This window comes from Ascaphus truei, chromosome 8, assembly GCF_040206685.1.
Source record: "Ascaphus truei isolate aAscTru1 chromosome 8, aAscTru1.hap1, whole genome shotgun sequence".
NCBI lineage: Eukaryota > Metazoa > Chordata > Amphibia > Anura > Ascaphidae > Ascaphus > Ascaphus truei.
In genome coordinates this window covers 25,973,087-25,992,533 of record NC_134490.1, presented here as the reverse complement: position 1 = coordinate 25,992,533, position 19,447 = coordinate 25,973,087, and the positions used below count along the sequence as shown (strand labels likewise).

General features: G+C 43.7%; 1 protein-coding gene across 4 annotated transcripts in view; it reads right to left on the bottom strand.

Moving 5' to 3' along the window:
* The window catches only part of MYPN (myopalladin), a 123,409-nt gene that overhangs the window by 91,784 nt on the left and 12,178 nt on the right, over nucleotides 1-19,447 (bottom strand). Inside the window, exon 1 of one of the 4 annotated variants that reach the window (XM_075610881.1) lies at nucleotides 10,991-11,148. The exons of the other annotated variants lie outside the window; for them this stretch is intronic. The gene's annotated coding sequence lies outside the window, so the exon portion shown is untranslated. Of the gene's footprint in view, nucleotides 1-10,990; nucleotides 11,149-19,447 lie in introns of those variants that run through there. 4 annotated transcript variants of the gene reach the window in all.

Here is a 19,447-nt window from a genome sequence, read left to right as displayed (position 1 = left end):
AACGTTCCCTGTGCCATCTCCCAGACTGTGGGACATTCCTGGCATCATAAAGGTTGTGAAACCTGCCCACACATACAAACTGCAGATATCAATACCATTTACTCCTTTTACTGTGGATCAACATGTTATCTAATGTATCAGGTGCATGAAATTCCCCAACACAGGGCTGTGTGTAGCTGAAACAGGACAGTCCCTGAGGGTGGATATATATGGCCACCTTACCTAAATGAAAAAAACTACATTTTTGCAGCACTGGTAACAACACGCACGGCACTATTTTGAAAGGTTATTTCGCAACATAAAGAAACAGAAAAACTCGGGAAAGTAGCCTTGATCTTGTAGGTGACAGGGAACCGTGACCGCAGGGAGCTGCTTGTCAGCTCCATGCTGAGGCCTCCTTCCACGTGGCTGTCTGGCTGCAGCAGGTTCTGCAGCTCAGCAACTCGTGGGGGCTGGTGGGCCAGGCTGTCCTCACGCGGGGGAGGTGCCGGAGCAGCAGGTGTGCAGAGCTTGCTGCTGCTGTCGGCATGGCGACAGAGACAGTTTTGCACCTCGGCTGGCGGAGGTGCAAGGATGCATTGGTGTCCTGCAAGCGCTGATGCTGGGTCGCGTACCGATGCGGAGTAAGTGGAAGGCCTTGGCCCACTGGGGTGGGGGAGGGGAGACCTAACTTGATGAGGGGGAGACCCCATTTGGCTTCCCCCCCAAAGAGAGGAAATCCCCCTAGGGCCTCCACTGAGATGGGGTATGTGGATGGGGATCTCCTCGTGGGTGGGAGAGATCACATGTATACCCCCTCGTGGTTGATGGGGGGCAGAGACCTCACATATCCCAACAAATGTGAATTGGGGGCAGATTTGGTACCCATCAGGGACCCAGCTGTGCCAGAGGATCTTGTTGGCTACAGGAAAGTGTTGGGGTAACATGAAAGATGGTTAGGTGGAACCTTTGTAATGTATTTTAATAAAAGCGGTGGCCTTTGTACCTGCAGACCTTTGCTTGTGTTTATTTATTATAAGTATTATTATGGGGATAGTTACACACGGTGTGGAGGAGGAGCTCCATTAGAAGCTCCAAGGTCAAGTAGCCTGGGCACCATGACCACAGGGACTAGGCTCCCTCTACCTTGCCCCTTCTGTGTTACCATGTGATCCCCTGCCCCTTCTACCCTCACCGCATTGGCTGTGATGCAGGGGGGTTGGGGGAGGAGCTGCTATAGAGATCCTGTGCAGAGGCTTGAAGTCAGTCTGCGCCCTGCCAGGAATGTCCCCGCTCACCCATCCCTCTGTTATGATGTCATGAGGTCATACTGTTACGCTGTAACACTGTTTGATGCTTGTGAAAGAAAATACTTTAATGACAGTTTATCTTTTTGTAGTGGGCGTTTTGTGGTGTGGTGTTTGTGGCCTTTGTTGTTGCGGCTGTTGGGGTTAAGTGTGCTTTAACCCTGCCAGATGGTGCTCTATGGTTCAGTAAAGTCCCGAGGTGGCTGCGGGTGGGCAGGGCTCATTTAAATGTGACTTCCTGGGGCCATTCTTACTAAGTTGCCAGGTCAGTGCGGTGCCCGGTTTGAGAGGAGTTGCAGGCCATGGTTCGAGTATCATTGGCTTTTACCTGTTGGATAAGCCCTGTGGTGGCTGGGAGTAGCAAATGGGCAGGGCAGGGCTCATTTAAGCATGACCTTTGGGGCCCATTCTCGCTTAAAGGCCGGGCCGGTGCGGTGCCTGGCTTGGTGGGTGTTGTGGACCATGGTTTAAGTACCATTGGCCCTCACCCAGTGGTTGAACACTCTGGCAGGGTTGGCACTTATCAGGTTTACGTGATGTATTTTAATAAAAGCTGCAGCCTTTGTACCCTCAGAGGCCTTTGTCTGTGTTTATTTATTGGGAGGTGGGGAGGGGGGAGAGGGGGTGAGCTCCATCAGGCTCCAAGGTCATGTACACTCATGCAAAAATGTGGCACTCTACATACAGGCTTAGACCAGGATAAGGGATTCATGTCACATTATCCTCTATGAAAGTATTTAACCCTTCATTTTTTCAGATTTGACTAATATGCTATCTTATGAACTTACTCACTGAGCACTTCTGGGGGACTTCCCACGCCATGCCCAGGCACTTCACACCTCCACGCTAACATTATAACTCCTCTGCATTTCCTCCTTGCGTTACTGTGTCACACGAACCATTTGTCTGACACAGTTTCACATACGCATTCCGAGTTTATTGATGTATTATGCCCGGTATAAATATATCTTACTGAATCAGATTCTATTGTAACCTAACTGAAGAAGGGTCCCGAGTGGTTAGCCATGAAAGACATAACTACTACCCTACATTTGTTCTTTGTTTATTACAAAAGCCGTTATTTCTGTTTACTCCATGGGTTACATGACCAAAAATCCACAGGGGGGATGGAGAAAAGGGTGCCTTATAGATGTGCACAACCTATGAGCCGTACAGTATGTGCCACTTACAGTGCTAGTAGTGTAGCCGCTGTGGGTACTAATGACCCATAAAGGTGGATGGGTATATTGGCAGGGGTGGTATGGGGGACAAATCAGGGAGTCGTATGAAGGAAGAACAGGGTTCCATCTGCGCACCATCTATAAGGGACCCTTTTTCTCCACCACCCCCTGTGGATTTTTGGTCATGTTCTCTTTTTCTCCACCACCCTCCTGTTCCCTTAGGTTGTTCCCTAAGAGGCCATGCCATACACTGTTCACCAGAAATGTTATGCTGACCGGTTGTTTCCTCTAAGTTACTCCATGGGTTAACATGACAACTTACCATTCTCTTATTTAACACATTGAAATAGTATGGGGTAAAATAAATATCACTTGTGAGCACATTCACATGTCTCAGACATCTCTGCAACCCTGCATTCCCCATTATCTCTTAGCACAGAGGTGCTCAACTCCAGTCCTCAAGCCCCCACAACAAGTCAGGTTTTAAGGATATCCCAGCTTCAACACAGGTGGCTCAATCAGTGGCTCAGTCCAAGACTGAGCCACTGTTTGAGCCACCTGTGCTGATGCAGGTTTATCCTGAAAACCTGACTTCTTGGGGTGGCTTGAGGACTGGAGATGAGTACCAGAGCCGGCTTGATACTTAGCAGGGCTCTGTGCCAGGACAGAGAGCGGGGCCTCTTACCTGCTCCAGCATCTTCTCCTGCTCCTCATCTCAGCGTCGTCCCAGCGTCACATGAGTACATTGTCAACGTGACATCGCAGACATGAGGAGATGCCTGAGAGGAGAAGCTGGATAAAAGGTAAGAGGCACTTACAGGGGCCACACGCTCTCCCCCGGCAATCAGTTTAACTGTTGTTGGGAAGAGAGCTGGGCTTCTGAAAGTGCGGGGCTCAGTGTGATGGCGCCTACATCAAGCCGGCCCTGTGGACCCTGTCTTAGCATACAATTCTTCCACTGCAGCCAGGGATTCTGGGTAATGACATGCAAATGAGCACACAGTGCATACTGTGCAAATAGTTGGGGTAAACATTTTGCAACTGATTTAAAGCTGCAGTTTTTTTTTAATTAATTTTTTTACTTCAATAGTTTTATGTGGGCAATCTCTAATTACCTAAAGAACTGTATAGCTGCAGGTCAATTCGTTCTCCATGTATTGATTGGCAACATTTGGTGACATCATTTAGAGAAGGGATATGTTTTTCTTCTGTTTCTGTCACTCAGTGGAAGCTCATGAATATTCATGAGCACTCCTGCACTGACATGTGCTAGAGGGAGGGCAGGGCTGACAAAGGGGTGTGCCAGGGCTTGTGACAGGACATGAAGGGGCAGTGCCTTAGCAAATGCTTGTTAAAATAGAATACAAGAAAATTGGTCTTTCAAAGTTGTTGTTTTTTAAAACAGAAAATGCTAAAAGTATTTTTTCTTACTACAGAACTGATTTATTAAAAATAATACACATGCAGGATATTGATTGAACTGCAGCTTTAATTAGACATTTTAGGCTGATATAAGGCAACTGATGGAGTACACAGGAGTGTTTTACAATGTATCTAATTATAAGGCACCAATCATTTCTATAGTAACTACTATCTTTCCACCTTCCTGTCATTACAAGCAGTTGTGCAGTGCCTATTCCGCTGGGGACTTTGATATTTTGTCAGGTGGTAACAAATACATCGATACTAAAAGATGGTAGTGCCCCAAATCAAAAAGGCAGAAGCTGACTATCCCCCCTCAAATTAAAAACTGTCCGCAGAGAAACAGGCACACTTTCCACATTATTTGGTAAGTATCTGTACACGTGTAGGTAATTTAATTCAAGTTGTGTCAGGGTCACTGTTAACTTTATGAGTAGACTGTCAAGCGTATGTTTGCATGTGTAGAAACCATGCTCTACAACAGGTGTGCTCAAGTCCAGTCCTCAAGACTCCCCCCCCCCCATGCACGTCAGGCTTTAAGGATATCCCAGCTTCAGCACAGGTAACTCAATGAGTGGCTCAGTTGATTGAGCGACGTGCTGAAGTGCTGACTGGAGTTGAGCTCCACTGGTGCAGAACAAGGTTTCTAACCCATGTTGGTTCTTTTTCAACGTATAAATGCAGTCTTGCAGAAGACCAACCTGAGTCAAAATGTTGGTCTGCAAAATTCTACACAGATGTAACTTGCCTTCATTGACCATTTAAGTTCAGGAGACATTACTTTTCATATATTTTTTGAACAAGGTCTCACAGACAACAGACATTTCTAGGTATGCCCCCACCATTTCCTATCAATACCATATGAGCATATGCTGATTTCATTTTTTTCGTTTTTTTCATTTTCTTGTTATACATAATGTTTTTTTTTTTATACTCTGGATATTTATTGGCAGGAAGTGACTGTGACTAATTCACTAGCATGCTAAAGCAGGGCTGACCAAATCATGAGTGACCACTGGTGGTCCAGGGACAACAGTGTGACTTACTCATTTCGACAGGGACAAATGTACTGTAAGAAACTTGTTATCAAGTTTCTTAAACTTGACACTGATTGATCAACCAGATCAGTTGATGGGGGATTTTGTTTTTGTTTTTTTGCAGTGGGTCAAAGAGAAATGATGGGGGTCAGAGTCAGCAATTGATACTTCACAATGTGCTTTGTAATATAACTTGTCCCTAACATCTCCTGCTCCTTGCAACTCTCTAACAATAGTAGGCAGAGAGCTTAAAAAAAATAAAAAATAAAACACCTTACAGAATTTAACATAAACAAATGTCATTTATTTAAATACAAAAAAATAAATGCCAAACCCTTAGATGTAAGTATATTGGACTTAAGTATGTATATCTTTATTTATATAGGGCCATTAGTGTACATAGCGCTTCACAGTAGTAATACACGTGACAATCATATAAATAAAAAATAATATAAATAACAGGTCATGGGAATAAGTGCTTCAGACATAAAAGTAACATTTCAGAAGAGGAGTCCCTGCTCTAAGGAACTTACAATCTAATTGGTAGGTAGGAAGAATGTACAGAGACAGTAGGAGGGAATTCTGGTAAGTGCGTCTGCAGGGGCCCAAGCTTTATGTATCATGTGTCTAGTATTATCCAAGGTGCTACTCATATGCTTCTTTAAGCAAGTGTGTCTTAAGGTGGGTTTTAAAGGTAGATTGAGAGGGTGCTAATCGAGTATTGAGGGGAAGGGCATTCCAGAGGCGTGGGGCAGTCAGTGAGAAAGGTTTAAGGCGGGAGAGGGCTTTAGATACAAAGGGGGTAGAGAGTAGACATCCTTGAGCAGAACGCAAGAGTCGGGATGGTGCATAACGAGAAATTAGGGATGAGATGTAAGGAAGAGCAGAAGAGTGTAAAGCTTTAAAAGTGAGGAGGAGAATTGAGTGCGAGATGTGGGATTTGATAAGAAGCCAGGAGAATGATTTGAGCAGGGGAGACGCTGAGACAGATTTAGGAAAGAGTAGAGTGATTCTGGCAGCAGCATTTAGGATAGATTGTAGGGGATACAGGTGAGAGGCAGGAAGGCCGGACAGCAGGAGGTTACAGTAATCGAGACGGGAAAGAATGAGGGCCTGAGTCAGAGTTGTAGCAGTCGAGCAACAGAGGAAAGGGCGTATCTTTGTAATATTGCTGAGGGAAAAGAGACAGGTTTTAGAAATGTTTTGAATGTGAGAGGAGAATGTGAGAGAAGAGTCGAGTGTGACCACAAGCAGCGTGCTTGGGCTCTGGGTGAATGATGGTACTTCCAACAGTAATGTGGAAGGAGGTAGTAGGGCCAGGTTTGGGAGGAAGTATGAGGAGCTCTGTTTTTGCCATGTTAAGTTTAAGGCGGCGGAGGGCCATCCAGGATGATATTGAAGAGAGACATTCAGAAACTTTGGTCTGTACAGCGGGTGTAAGGTCAGGGGTTGAAAAGTAAATTTGTGTGTCATCAGCATAGAGGTGATATTTAAACCCAAGAGATGTGATTAGGTCACCTAGAGAAAGTGTGTACAGAGAAAAGAGAAAAGAAAGAGTCCTGGGGTACCCCCACAGAGAGATCGATAGAGGAGGAGGTGTTAGCAGAAGAGACACTGAAAGTACGATGGGAGAGGTAAGAGGAGATCAAGGATAGAGCTTTGTTACGAATACCAAGAGTATGGAGAACGTGAAGGAGAAGAGGGTGGTCCACGGTGTCAAATGCTGCAGAGAGGTCGAGTAATATGAGCAGAGTGTAATGACCTCTGTCTTAGGCATAGTGATATACGGGACAAAAAATGTATACATGTACATTTGCAGAAATCCAAACAATATACATCATCAACAGCGTATCAACTTTATAAAATCTGTTAAGGCAGTGGTGCTCAACTCCAGTCCTCAAGACCCCCCAACAGGTCAGGTTTTCAGGATATTCCTGCTTCAGCACAGGTGGCTTAATCAGTGGCTCCGACGAAGAGCCTGCTTCAGCCCGGGTGGCTCAATCAGTGGCTCAGTCTTTGACTGACCCTCTAAATGAGCCACCTGTGCTCAGGCAGGAATATCCTGAAAATCTGACCTGTTGGGGGGAGGGGGGTCTTGAGAACTGGAGTTGACACCCCCTGTATTAAGGTAATTTCTGCACACTGTACATTAGGATCAATATAAATCTCCACCAAAGTACACAGTGATCCCAATGAAATTAAAAATAGATCAAATCTATACAATAATTAGATTGTAAGCTCTCCGGGGCAGGGATTTCCTTTACTATCGTCTGATTTTGTTTGTTGCACGTATTGCATTAGAATTCCCTGTATTGTATCGTCTCTTTCATAAAGCGCTGAGAATGCTTTTATATATATATATATACACATACATATAGCAAATAAAAAGATCACTTGTCTTAGACAGGTCTGCAACCCTGCCTTTCACCATTATCACCCAGCATACAGTGCTTCCACCGCAGCCAGGGATTCTGGGAAATGACATGCAAAAGAGCACACCTACATACATACAAATGTAAATTTCCATTAATGACGCAGTTACTAGATTCCAAATGCATATCAAATCAGCCATAAAAAACACAAAACGTTGAAATATAAAGATCGCTTCCCCTGTTAGATGTATCTTTCTATCCATACATTTTATGTCAAGAAACAATATCAAATATATTATACAGAAGCAAATATATCAACACTTCTATTAGAATTGTCAGAATTCGTAAGTGTTTCGCCAAACATTAAGTCAAGGGCCCATATTCACTAAAAGGTGCTAAGCTCTAGCACAACCTAGAACCCATTCAAATGGGAGTGAATACGGGACAATGCGCATTTTAAGTTAGTTTAATATGCTACTTCTCTCAAATTTAATGCTGCTAAGACTATAAAAAGGACACACATTTTCAGTGCAAAAAATGATTATGATTTTGCACACGCGTGGTGGATAGTTTCGCACATCTCTCATATTGAGCATTTTCTGAATGTTCTTAACATTAAAAAGATATCACAAACAACCGAGGTTTTGTTACATTTCCTTCAGGGTTTTTGATTGTTAATGCTTAGCAACGGATTGTAATTGATGTCAAATACTGAGTCTTGAAAATAGCCTCAAACTCCTAAAAGCATAATTATTCTATGAACAGTTTAGTAGAGAGATGTAAAAACATGTGTACGAGTAGTCCTCGTTATCCAACGTTTCTCTTTACAACGAATGGCATATCCAACACAAACATTTGGGACGATTTTCAACGCCAGAATGCATTATCCGACGCTCACCGCCGCTGATTAACATGGGACTCACGTTACAACGGTTTCACTATCCAACGCTACTTCCAGAACGGATTCCGTTGGATAACTGAGGACTGACTGTACTTCATCATTTTACTCATAGTTTTGATGATTTGATGTTGTGATTTTTGGGGAGAAATTAGGCTACGGTTAGTTCGTTGTAAAATAGCCTATATTAGTTGCTTTGAATTTTGTTGAAGTCAAAAATTAACTACTTTTTCTGAAACGTCAAAATCTGCTTTGATTTACACATTTAAAATGTATGTTGGGTCTACATTGTGAGTGATGCATAATGGATCAACCGAAGAGATCTTTATAAATCCAATTACAGTGTACAGATCTTATGGTGTAAAGAAACTATTAGACTATAAGCTCCTCGGGGCAGGGACTCCTCTTCCTTAATGTTACTTTTATGTCTAAAGCACTTATTCCCATGATCTAATATTTATATTATCTGTTATTTATTTGATTACCATGTGTATTACTACTGTGAAGCGCTATGTACATTAATGGCGCTATATTAATAAAGACATACAATACTATAGGGTACAGGGCTTCCGAACACCCAAAGCATCTTTCTTTACGTTTCACATTGAAAGAGAGACCTGTGTAATAGCTCTGTACACATATATTTAATCTATACTTGGAATAACTCTCATGTTGGGCGACAGTTTACAACACATCTATAATTCCCCAGGACCAGTACGGCTACTAGGACTTTAAAAAAGTGTAGGTTTCAGTAAATGACTTTAACAGCTGTAATGTAGTAATATTGAAGAACACATGTACCTTTCAAGTCAATAAAATTATCTGGATATGTTATAAATGTTCAGAGGTCCAAGTGGAAATGTACCACTACTTCCCCCCCCTCCCTGTCTTCCTCCCCCCCTTAAATCAGACACAGACCATACATTGTGCACTGTACATGCTCTCACACGCACACTCGGGGGGAGGGGGGTTCTGTACATATAAAATCAGTAACATACATACACCCCCTCCTCCCCCACACCTACTGTAGTAGCCCACATGGGAATATATATACAGTAAATCCAACAGTATATTTATATTATTGATGGCTGCGTCAATCAACAAGGAGCTGAGGGACGTGATTAACCCCTTGCCTGTCAGAGACCTGCAGAGCAGTGATTAACCCCTTCCATGCAAGAGACTTGCAGGGCAGTGATTAACCCCTTCCAGGGATAGACCCGCAGGGCCGCGATTAACCCCCGTCGCTGCCATGAAGTAAAATAGTAATTAGTGGGCAATTAATGAGGTGAAATAGTAAAGAGGGGGCAATTACTGAGATAAAAGAGATATGAGGGGCCAGTTACTGAGGTAAAATATGAATCAGCAATTACTGAGATAATCTAGAGGTAAGGGGCAATTACTGTAGTAATATATTAATCAGAGCAATTACTGAGGTAATCTAGAGGTAAGGGGCAATTACTGTAGTAATATATTAATCAGAGCAATTACTGAGGTAAACTAGTTGTGAGGGGCAATTACGGAGGCCAAATACATATGAGGGGCAGTTACCGAGGTCAAATAGATATGAGGGGCAGGGGAATAGATGTGACGTGCAGTTACTGAGGTACAATAGACATGAGGGTTAAAAAGTTGAGGTGAAATAGATAAAATATATATATTTTTTCTTATAACGATCAGAATTGCTTACGTTTAAACAGGAATGTTTACTCACGTTATGTCATTTTCAAACATTTTCACTGGTTATTCTTACACTGTGTTTTTTATATTATTTTTCACATTTACATTGCTGGTAAATTTACACAAAAAAAAAACACATTTAGATGCAACAATTTTACCAGATTACCACCTTTTTGTTTTTTTTTACCAATTACGCCAGAATTGTGCCACTTTTTGCCAGAATTTCACGAAAATGGTAACAAATAGCAGTATATAAAGGGCCATGTCACCTTGCACATCGCTTTTAAGGCTTGGTAAAAAAAAAAAAAAATTGGTCAAACTGTGCCATTTTCACCCAAAAATCTGTGACATTATTTCGGTGAATTTCGCCTCGTTTGCAAACTCCACTAAACATCTACAGTATCTCTACAGTTCTTAAAATATTTTTTAGAAGAAACAATTCATCTGCAAAAACGAAACAATATCATATTTTTTTGGTTGGTTAAATATTGCCCCTCTTTACTTTTCAAATATGTGGATCTCCAAAGCCGTTTGAATCACTTTCCTACGCATTTGCCTTTAGATACTCTGCGTTTTACTTAGTGCTGCAGTATTCAGGCCAAACATCTGTTACTGCTAATCAAGTGTCTTTCTGGTGGAGTTGGAAAGGAGTAGAGTCAGGGAGACAGCACTGCCCTTTCCTATGCCACCAGTTCTGCAGCTGTTGTGTACGCTAATCTACAGTGCTAATCACATAGTGCTAAATATAATTTGCAGTGTCATTTTACAAAGCTGAATTCAAAGTAAGTCTTTATAAAAACCTAAGGGCTATTTCCTTTTTATAATTACATTAAATTGTTTTTCTAAACAGCAGGTAAAGTATCCTACGGTCATCTCAGATCATTGCTGCATATCAGGGTCGGTTCACAAAACACCCTACCTGGGAGACATTCAAAACGTGTTGGTTTGACTTCAGAAAAAGAGCATTTTTTTCTGCGGGAGTTAAATCCTGAGGACAAGCCTATAATTGTACCCGTAGCCGTATAAATGAGCATTATGGCAAAATCCTTTCTATTTCCTTTTGCACGCGTCATTTTAAGAAAAGTCAGTAGTATTTAAGGTCAGCTCGTATAGTTACCTAGATATTGCAGTCAGTGTCCAGCCGTGGCTGTCTTCTGGTGTGGAAAAGTGTCCAGGAGTACAGAAGATGAACTTAAACAATCCTTTAAACAAGATGCAATTCGGAGGACGAGACGAGTTATCCTTACATTTAGGGAAAATGATTGTTTGAAGCTGAGTCAACCTGTCAGCACTGAAGCAGCAGCATTTGACAGTAGCAGGTCCTGTGTTATTTTGGGCACTTCTCTAAGCCATGTGCCTACCAAGCATTTCACCTCATTGGACAGGAAAGCTTTAGGCAAATGGATTCCATTCCTGTAATAGCACTTCTTGGATGGGGAATATACACTGCACCTCTGTCTCTTTAATTGCACAATTTCCTCTACAAATACAAACACTTCTTAGTTACTTTCAGTTTTCACTATACAAGCGTAACAAAGACATCTTTTTTTTATTCTTAGATTACTTTGCCATTTTGTGGTGATAAATGAATAGTATTGTCCGTAGTCATTTCATATGTCCACAGTAACATATTCCCTTTCAGTTCTTTCTAGAAGAAATTATTATTATTAATAATAATAACTTTATTTCATATAGCGCTTTTCTTCCAATGAGACGCAAAGCGCGTCACAATTACAGTATAGTGCACGGCACGCAGCACCTAGGAATTATTACCGACACAGTTCCTGCATAGTAGAGCTTCCAATCTATGGGTTATTTTGGTGCTTATTATTAGTTTTGAGTTAATCAGCATTATCAATTATAAATATTTATTAAAAAAAAAAAATCTAAAATTTGTATATCCTATGCCTTTTTGTTAAACAAATGGAGTAAACGTGAGGATCTCGGCTGTCTTGGTGATTTTGGCGTCCTGTTCTGGTGCTAACAAAGTAGATGCGTGTCTTAGTTGATACTTTTTCATAGAAAATAGAAGATAGTGCGACAGACTCAGTGTGAGGCCTCGATTTTACCCGGACCGTGCACGCACCCTCATGACGTCACTAGGGCGATGCGCACGCCCGAAACCTGCACTGCAGGCAGGCGGCAAATTGAGGAGACAGGGAGGTGTGGCGGAGGCGTGGCCGTGAGCGGTTCGCCCTCATTGGTTGAACCGCTCACGTGATGCAGCCGCTGCGAGCCAAAATCAAACATGAAAATCTGTTTGGGAGAAGCTTGCGCGGTTGACCTGCAGCGCTCTCGCCACACAGAGTATAAGCAGCTGCATTATATTACATTCATTTGTTCCCGCGGCGTGCGCACTGCACGCCCGGCCACCGCCGGTATAAGCACGGCTTAACAATGTATGGAGCCTCATGGACATATTTCTCTTTTTTATTATACAGAGTAAAGGAAGCGCAATGTTTCTGGGACGATCCCTTTGTCAGTGGCAGCGACTCGCTTTTGTAAAAAAAAATAGATTTTTCAACGTATGACAAAACTACAAGTTTTGCCAAGTTTGGGAATTTAGGCAAAAAATCTGCCAAATCCGAGTTTAATAAACTCCTCATGGGTTTTCCTGCTACCGTATCAGTGAGTTACAGTGGCACCCACCTGGGGACATCATCTCATTGAAAAGGGGTGTGACTTTGCCATGAAGTCAGGAAGTGCGGCTACACCAGCAGGGGGCAGTCCTGTTAGGTCGGAGCTTGGGGGTATCCTTTTCTATGAGAAAGAGGTCATGAGTCGTACAGAGGTCAGTGTCCAGGTAGGCAGTAAAGAAAGACAGGCGGGCAGAATGGCTTCTTACATTGGAGGTTCTGCCCTTTTTCTTGAAGTTAAGGTATTCACACAGCTCAGATAACAGGTATTACAATGTGGGCAGTGTTCCTTGGCATTTAAATCAATCTCAGTTAACTTTGAACGATCTCCGATATCGTTACTAAAATATCTATATGTAGCCGGGTCCCCCTCTGCTCGGCGAACTCCCCTCGTTACCTCCGTGCCGGGAGCAACGGCGAGTGCTGCCGGCGCCAAGCGGCAGACCCGCCGGAGGTTCTGGAGGGTGGGGGCCGAGCAGGGAGCGCTCCGGTGCGCCGGAGACTCCGCGGCGGCCCGACAAGGCAGGGCGCTGCCATATCGATCTTCGCGCATGCGCAGTGCGGCAGGTAGCGGCGGCGGCCCCTAGAGTGCTCGCGCATGCGCAGTGATCGCGCGAATGGCATAGCCAATCAGCAGGGACTACATCTCCCATGAGCTTCAGGAGCGCCCCACGTGACCCCAGGGAGCCAATAGGGCTACAGCATCTCCCTGCAGAGGAGAATAGATACATTTCGCGGAGTTTTGAGCAGCACGTTTAGTCAGGACCAGGACAAGCTAGGGGAAGGAGGTGAGTGCAGGGGTCAGTGACCCACTGCATTAGGCCAGAAGCCCCCTAGGTCCCAGTTAGGTCCTGAGCCACTGTGTAGTTTGTGGTGCTATAGGGACAGACCATGGATAGGGACACTGCCCCATTAGCTATTTGGATAGTCAGGGACACAGCGCTGAAGCTGTGCAGCCCTGCGAGGTGGGTTCTGGGCTCAGAACGCCACCAAAGACACTGAGACTAAGGTGATATTATCCACGCCGGAATTCACCTAATGCAGTGCGGAGGACGACGTCGGATCGGGCGGAATCCCTGTCGTAGTCTGCGGAAACCGGAGTGGGAGCCCCGGGCAGGTATCATATCTTCAAGTGCACCAACACTGTACAGCAACGCAAGAAGCACGCCTAAATCGCCTAAAGGGTGGGGGTATCACTTGGGGACACTTACGTGGAGAGTGGCCAAGGGCCTTGTATAGTGCGATTGGACACGGTGTGGGGATACATGGTGGTGGGAGCGGGGTATACGTTATACCTTACCCAAATGCAACATTGAATGATATGTACAGTAGAGTATAAGTTATGCGCATATATGCAGTAAAGCCTGTCCTGTTTTACAACTGTGTGTTTACCGTAATTGTTTCCTGTGAGGGCCTCCTCCCACTCCGTTGGGATCCCTCCCAGGTGGAGGCGTTGCACCACGAGATTGTGTTATATGTATGTACCCCAGGCTCCCCGAGCGGAGGCTTAGGCTCCTGAGAGCCACACAGGTATACACAGCAGTAGTAGCGTCTGTATTCACAGGGAATACCCGTTACATATACATCAGTTTTAGAAGTAAAAACGCATTAGTTTAAAGCTTTACATTTATTCTACAATTGCAGGAGGATAACATTCCAAACCGACAGAACTAATAACGGGTGTGATAACTAATGCAGAATTAGCTACAGAATGTGCATATAAAGAAGAAAACATGTCATAGAGTATTTGGGCCCTACTCAATAAACTCTGAAGAAAGTGTTTCGGCCATTTCATTGCCACAAAAAGTGGGTGAAGAGGCAGCCGAAACAGACCCATACATTTTGCGGGAATGCTCGTCCGAAATGCTGATTATCATGCAAATAGACAGTATTCAGAAAATTAGGTATTCATGCTTTATTCAACATGCTCCGGAGAGAGCTCTTTTTCACTAAGCCGCACAAACCTTTCACATCGTTATTGCAGCTTCGGAAATTCCCCCATAAGCACTATGCCCCAATGAAATGAACCTGTTTATTCTCCAAACAGATTTATTTTCTTTACTACTAGGTTAGTGGCATAATCTGTGAGCTGTCTAGTCGGTTTAAAGTTAAAAAAAATTATTTCAGCAGTACTAAAATATTTATACACAGTGACTCACTGTGAGTGCTCATTTTTATGTCATTACCCAGAATCCCTGGCTGCAGTGGAAGCATTGTATGCTAAGGCCCCGTTCACACTGCGCACTTCACAACGTGCGCGCGCTCACGTGCACATGTTCGTCACCGACCACTGGCGGCCAATGGTAGTGTTCAGTCTTAAAACTACCATTGGCTGCAAAGCTCGGCGTCCACGCTGCTGCAGTCGCGGGAGTCTTTTGAAAGTGTGATTCCTGGCTGCAGCAGCGTGACGTCAGTTTCAGCAGCCAATCAATGTCCAGACGTTTACATTGATTGGCTGCTGAAATTGAGACGGGGGACTGTCTGTGCACAATAGGAACTGGGGCAGAATCTCCCCCAACCCCCCGGTCCCGCTGCACCCCCCCCCCCCGTCCCCGCTGCACACCCCCCCGGTCCCCGCTGCACCACCCCCCCCCCGGTCCCCGCTGCGGCTGTTGTCAGGCAGCTGTCAATCCTTCTCCCCCCTCCCCCCCATGCACCAAGGCGAACACCTCAGTGTGAGGGAAGGAGGGGATGCGGGAGGACATGTCACTCCTGCCCTATAACTTTCTTAATCCCCGCCAGCAGAATGTGTACCGAGCTGTGCGTTATGGCAGCAGGCGGATCCCGTGCGGTGTGCTTCTCTCTCCCGCCGGTTATCTGGATGCGCTGTACCCCCCCCCCCCACACAGAGACAGTTGACGTCCGTTGCAGCGACCCAACTCCTGCAGCTTGAGCACAGATCGCTGGGCTGCAGGAGCGCACGGCGGAGGCGCGCATGGAAGCGCTCGGCCATTGCGGGCAATGTGAGCGCGGCCTAAGAGATAATGGGGGAAGGCAGGATTACAGACCTCAGAAGAAAAAAGTGGTAGTGCGCAGCTAATAACTAGTGGACAACAAATATCAAGTGAACAGTGCACCGTGATTAAACAAACAATATTGTGGACCTTAAATGTGGATCTTGCACTAATCGTGGGTCTGCAGCCTTTATTGGGGGTGGCTCGACACCCCAGGAACTAGACAAAAAACAAAAGAACAAGGCGCACAACGCACATAGTGTAGTAGAGTTAAAAATGTGACTTTATGGTTAAAAGTAAATATATCTGCGTACATCAAGTAAGAATAAACAAGCAGTTGGTATATTGGTTTACCACACCAGGATATGACACTGTGCGACGCCCTTGGATGGATCTCGGCATGCAATGGGTCAGGAGACGTCTCATCTGTCCCTTACAGCGTCCTCTGTTTAGGGGTAGTGTGGATATGTCCCTTGTAGAGAAAGCCCCACAGCACACAGCACTTCCTTTGGAAGAGAGGTGTCTATGCTCTTCTCCCCCCATCTTGTGTGATTCTGGACACTGTTCATAAGCCGCCTGCCTAGTATCCCTCCCCGCTGCCAAGTACCATTGGACTGACACGCACGCTGTGCGTTCCATGAGAAGCATCGCGGAAGTTGCGGAGCGACTCGTGACGTCATCGCCGAGCGCACAACGAGGAGTGGCGGCAAACGGTGCAGTGATCCACAGATGCTGATTCCTGCGGCTCTTTTACCATCCTGTGAGCTGTGTGCTGTGGGGCTTTCTCTACAAGGGACATATCCACACTACCCCTAAACGGAGGACGCTGTAAGGGACAGATGAGACGTCTCCTGACCCATTGCATGCCGAGATCCATCCAAGGGCGTCGCACAGTGTCATCTCCTGGTGTGGTAAACCAATATACCAACTGCTTGTTTATTCTTACTTGATGTACACAGATATATTTACTTTTAACCATAAAGTCACATTTTTAACTCTACTACACTATGTGCGTTGTGCGCCTTGTTCTTTTGTTTTTTGTCTAGGATTACAGACCTGTCTGAGACAAGCAAAAGTGCCCGCAAATTGTATTTTTATGTATTTTACAACTAAAAATGCATTGGTTTATCTTTACATGCAACATATTTGCACATCTCAAATAAACTCACTGGTGTCGTCATAACCACTTTATAAACACATTTAATGGTTCATTTTTCAAAGTCTCCCTAATGCAAAACTAAGGCAAAACTAGTGTAAAAAGCTGTTCTAAATTTAACAAAGGAAAACATGCATTGTATTCAGTGACAGTCATGTTTTTTGGGGGGGGGGGGGAGGAAACAGTTTTTGCTGCAATTTTCCCAGTATTGCAGCAGTTTTACCGTTACCCACTAGAAACACAATAAAGAAGTAGAAAACGGGCAAATTATATTCTCCGATTGAGCCAAAAATCATTTAAAGCAACAAATCCGGTCGCTCTTTTTTTAACCTGTTTTTTTGTTACAGGATTGCAGGTTGTCTGAGGTATGAAGAAAGTCAGTCCTCCTTGCCACTTGAACTCTGGTTGATGGTGCTGTTATTCTCCAATGGACATAACGAGAAAACAATACAATATTGCTTCAATAAAGTATGTGTACAATCTGTGTCCTTTAAAACACCGTGATGTGCCCCCATTCAGGTAGGAAATTACTTTATAGAGAAAATATGTGAATTCTTGCTTCAATAGAAATGTGCTCTTTCAACACCTTTTCCAGAGAATCAATCAATCTATGAGAGTATTACTCCACGTGCTCTTCAAAGACCATAGTATAGTGCCTTCTTTAGCCTTAATTATATAACCAAACGTAATCAGTGGATGATATTGCATGTAACCTTATCAACGAATAACTAATACCTGTGAATGAGTGTTATGAGATAAAGGAGAATATCTATTAACTTAACTTATACACTCTTAGACATGAACTGTGGTATTAGATGATCATGAATGCCTCATACATCACATGAAAAAGAAATTAAAAATAGCCATAGGACAATAACGTATAAAGAACTTTACCAAAAATGACATAAAAAAGACAATTGGAAATTCACTCACGGATTCCCACATACAAATATGCGGTGTGAACCTTTAGGCCGTCACCAGCCCATTCCAGTTTAGAAGATTGCTTAGAAGGCAGGAACTGCCAATTTGACGCTCCGAAACGCCAGTCCTGCTTGGAGATTTTTAGAGCGTCCCCTGTGTGTTGATACCCGTGTCCACTTCCGCATTCATCTGCTCTGATGTCAGCGCGTGGTCACGTTCCTTCGAGGGCCCGCGTCACTCAACGCATCTCCTATACACTGTAGCCCGGACAGGGCTCCTCTCTTCTTGCCGGTTCAGAGTACAATGTGATCGGCCTGCTTTTCAAATCCGGTTCACACCTGCACATGCACAATTGACCCTACGCATTTTCAGACAACTTTCCGCTTCATCAGGGGTATGTTTTGAGCACTATGGTTGTGTTTACACCATAGGTTGTCTGAGGTAGCTGAACCATGCTATTTTCAGCTCGGGTACCCCTCAGATCCCAAAATACGCACAGATGAAGTTACAAGTTTTAAATTTCCCTCCAGGGGAAACAAAATGGATGCCAAATCATCATTGTTTGTGGCTTCTTATTCGACGCCCATTTAAATGCCTAGCAGAAACACCAGTAAATTCACTGGTGAGTATCTGGGGGACCAAGTGGTCCCTGTGGTTAATAAAGCACAGTTTAGCTCAGGGGTAGGCAACTCCAGTCCTCAAGGGCCATCAACAGGTCAGGTTTTAAGGATATCCCTGCTTCAGCACAGGTGGTTCAGTCATTCTGACATGTTCATCCGAAATGCAAATTATCATGCACATTATCATGTAAATAACCAGTATTCGCAAAATTAAGTATTCATTCTATATTCAATATGCTCTGGCGAGTTTTCTCGCCAAGTGAACGGTGCTATTATCACTACATTTGTTTTTTGGCAGGTTCACTTAACCGCAAAAAAAACTTTTCATGTAGTTGAACATGCCCGAGATTCAACTCGGAGAGGTGAATAGGTTAAAAAGGAAGGAGAAGGAGCGGCGCAGTGAGTAAAAACATTGACTGGCACTGAGTTTGAAGCAGGGGAACCTGGTAAGACTAGCAGCACTATAAAAGAACAAACTATTATTATTATTTTAAAAAAAACTGCAAAGCTGCTTAAAAAAGTGAAAATATTTTTACCAAATAAAGATATTAAAAAAAATAATAAAGTTAAAATATTATAGACCAAAAGCTGAGTAGATGCATAAATATGCATAAAGCAATTAAAAATTGTGAACAGAGACTCGTGAAGTTGCCTAAAGAATTGTAAATAAGGACAACACCCCCAGAATGAGGCCTTATCCCAGGTATGTGCTATGGCTGCGTTTCACACTAAATACTGTACCACTCTAAATGTTCATTTTAGTTGTAGTAGGAAGACATTTAAATAACGTGAGATAATCTTAGAATGAGTACTAAAAAAAAGAAAATAATAGCATTGCTATTAATCGCACTTACTCTCCCCTTTTGCCAGTACTTATGTGTGTATAATAATAACATCAGCCTTTCTACTCTGTTCTTAGCATTACACACTGTTCCTTTTAGCTTTACTCCCAATAAGCTGGGCATTAGGTGATCCAGTGCTACAGCTATAATTAGGCAGTTAAGACATGCTGGGAGCATGAGAAAACCAGGCTACTGTTTTTATAGATGCAACGCTGGCATCAGAGGCATTATTAATATCCGCAATAAAAGTTGGACGCACAAAGTGACATTTTCTTACAATAATTACCCCTTAATTAAAAAATAAAATGAAAATAAGGCTTTTAATTGCTCAGCAAATCGCCAATCTTTTTAGACAGGGATCGCAAGAACTAATAGTACTGGGCTGGATTTTAAAATGTTCTAAACTAGTTAAACATTCGGACAAAGCTCTCATTTTATCAATGTT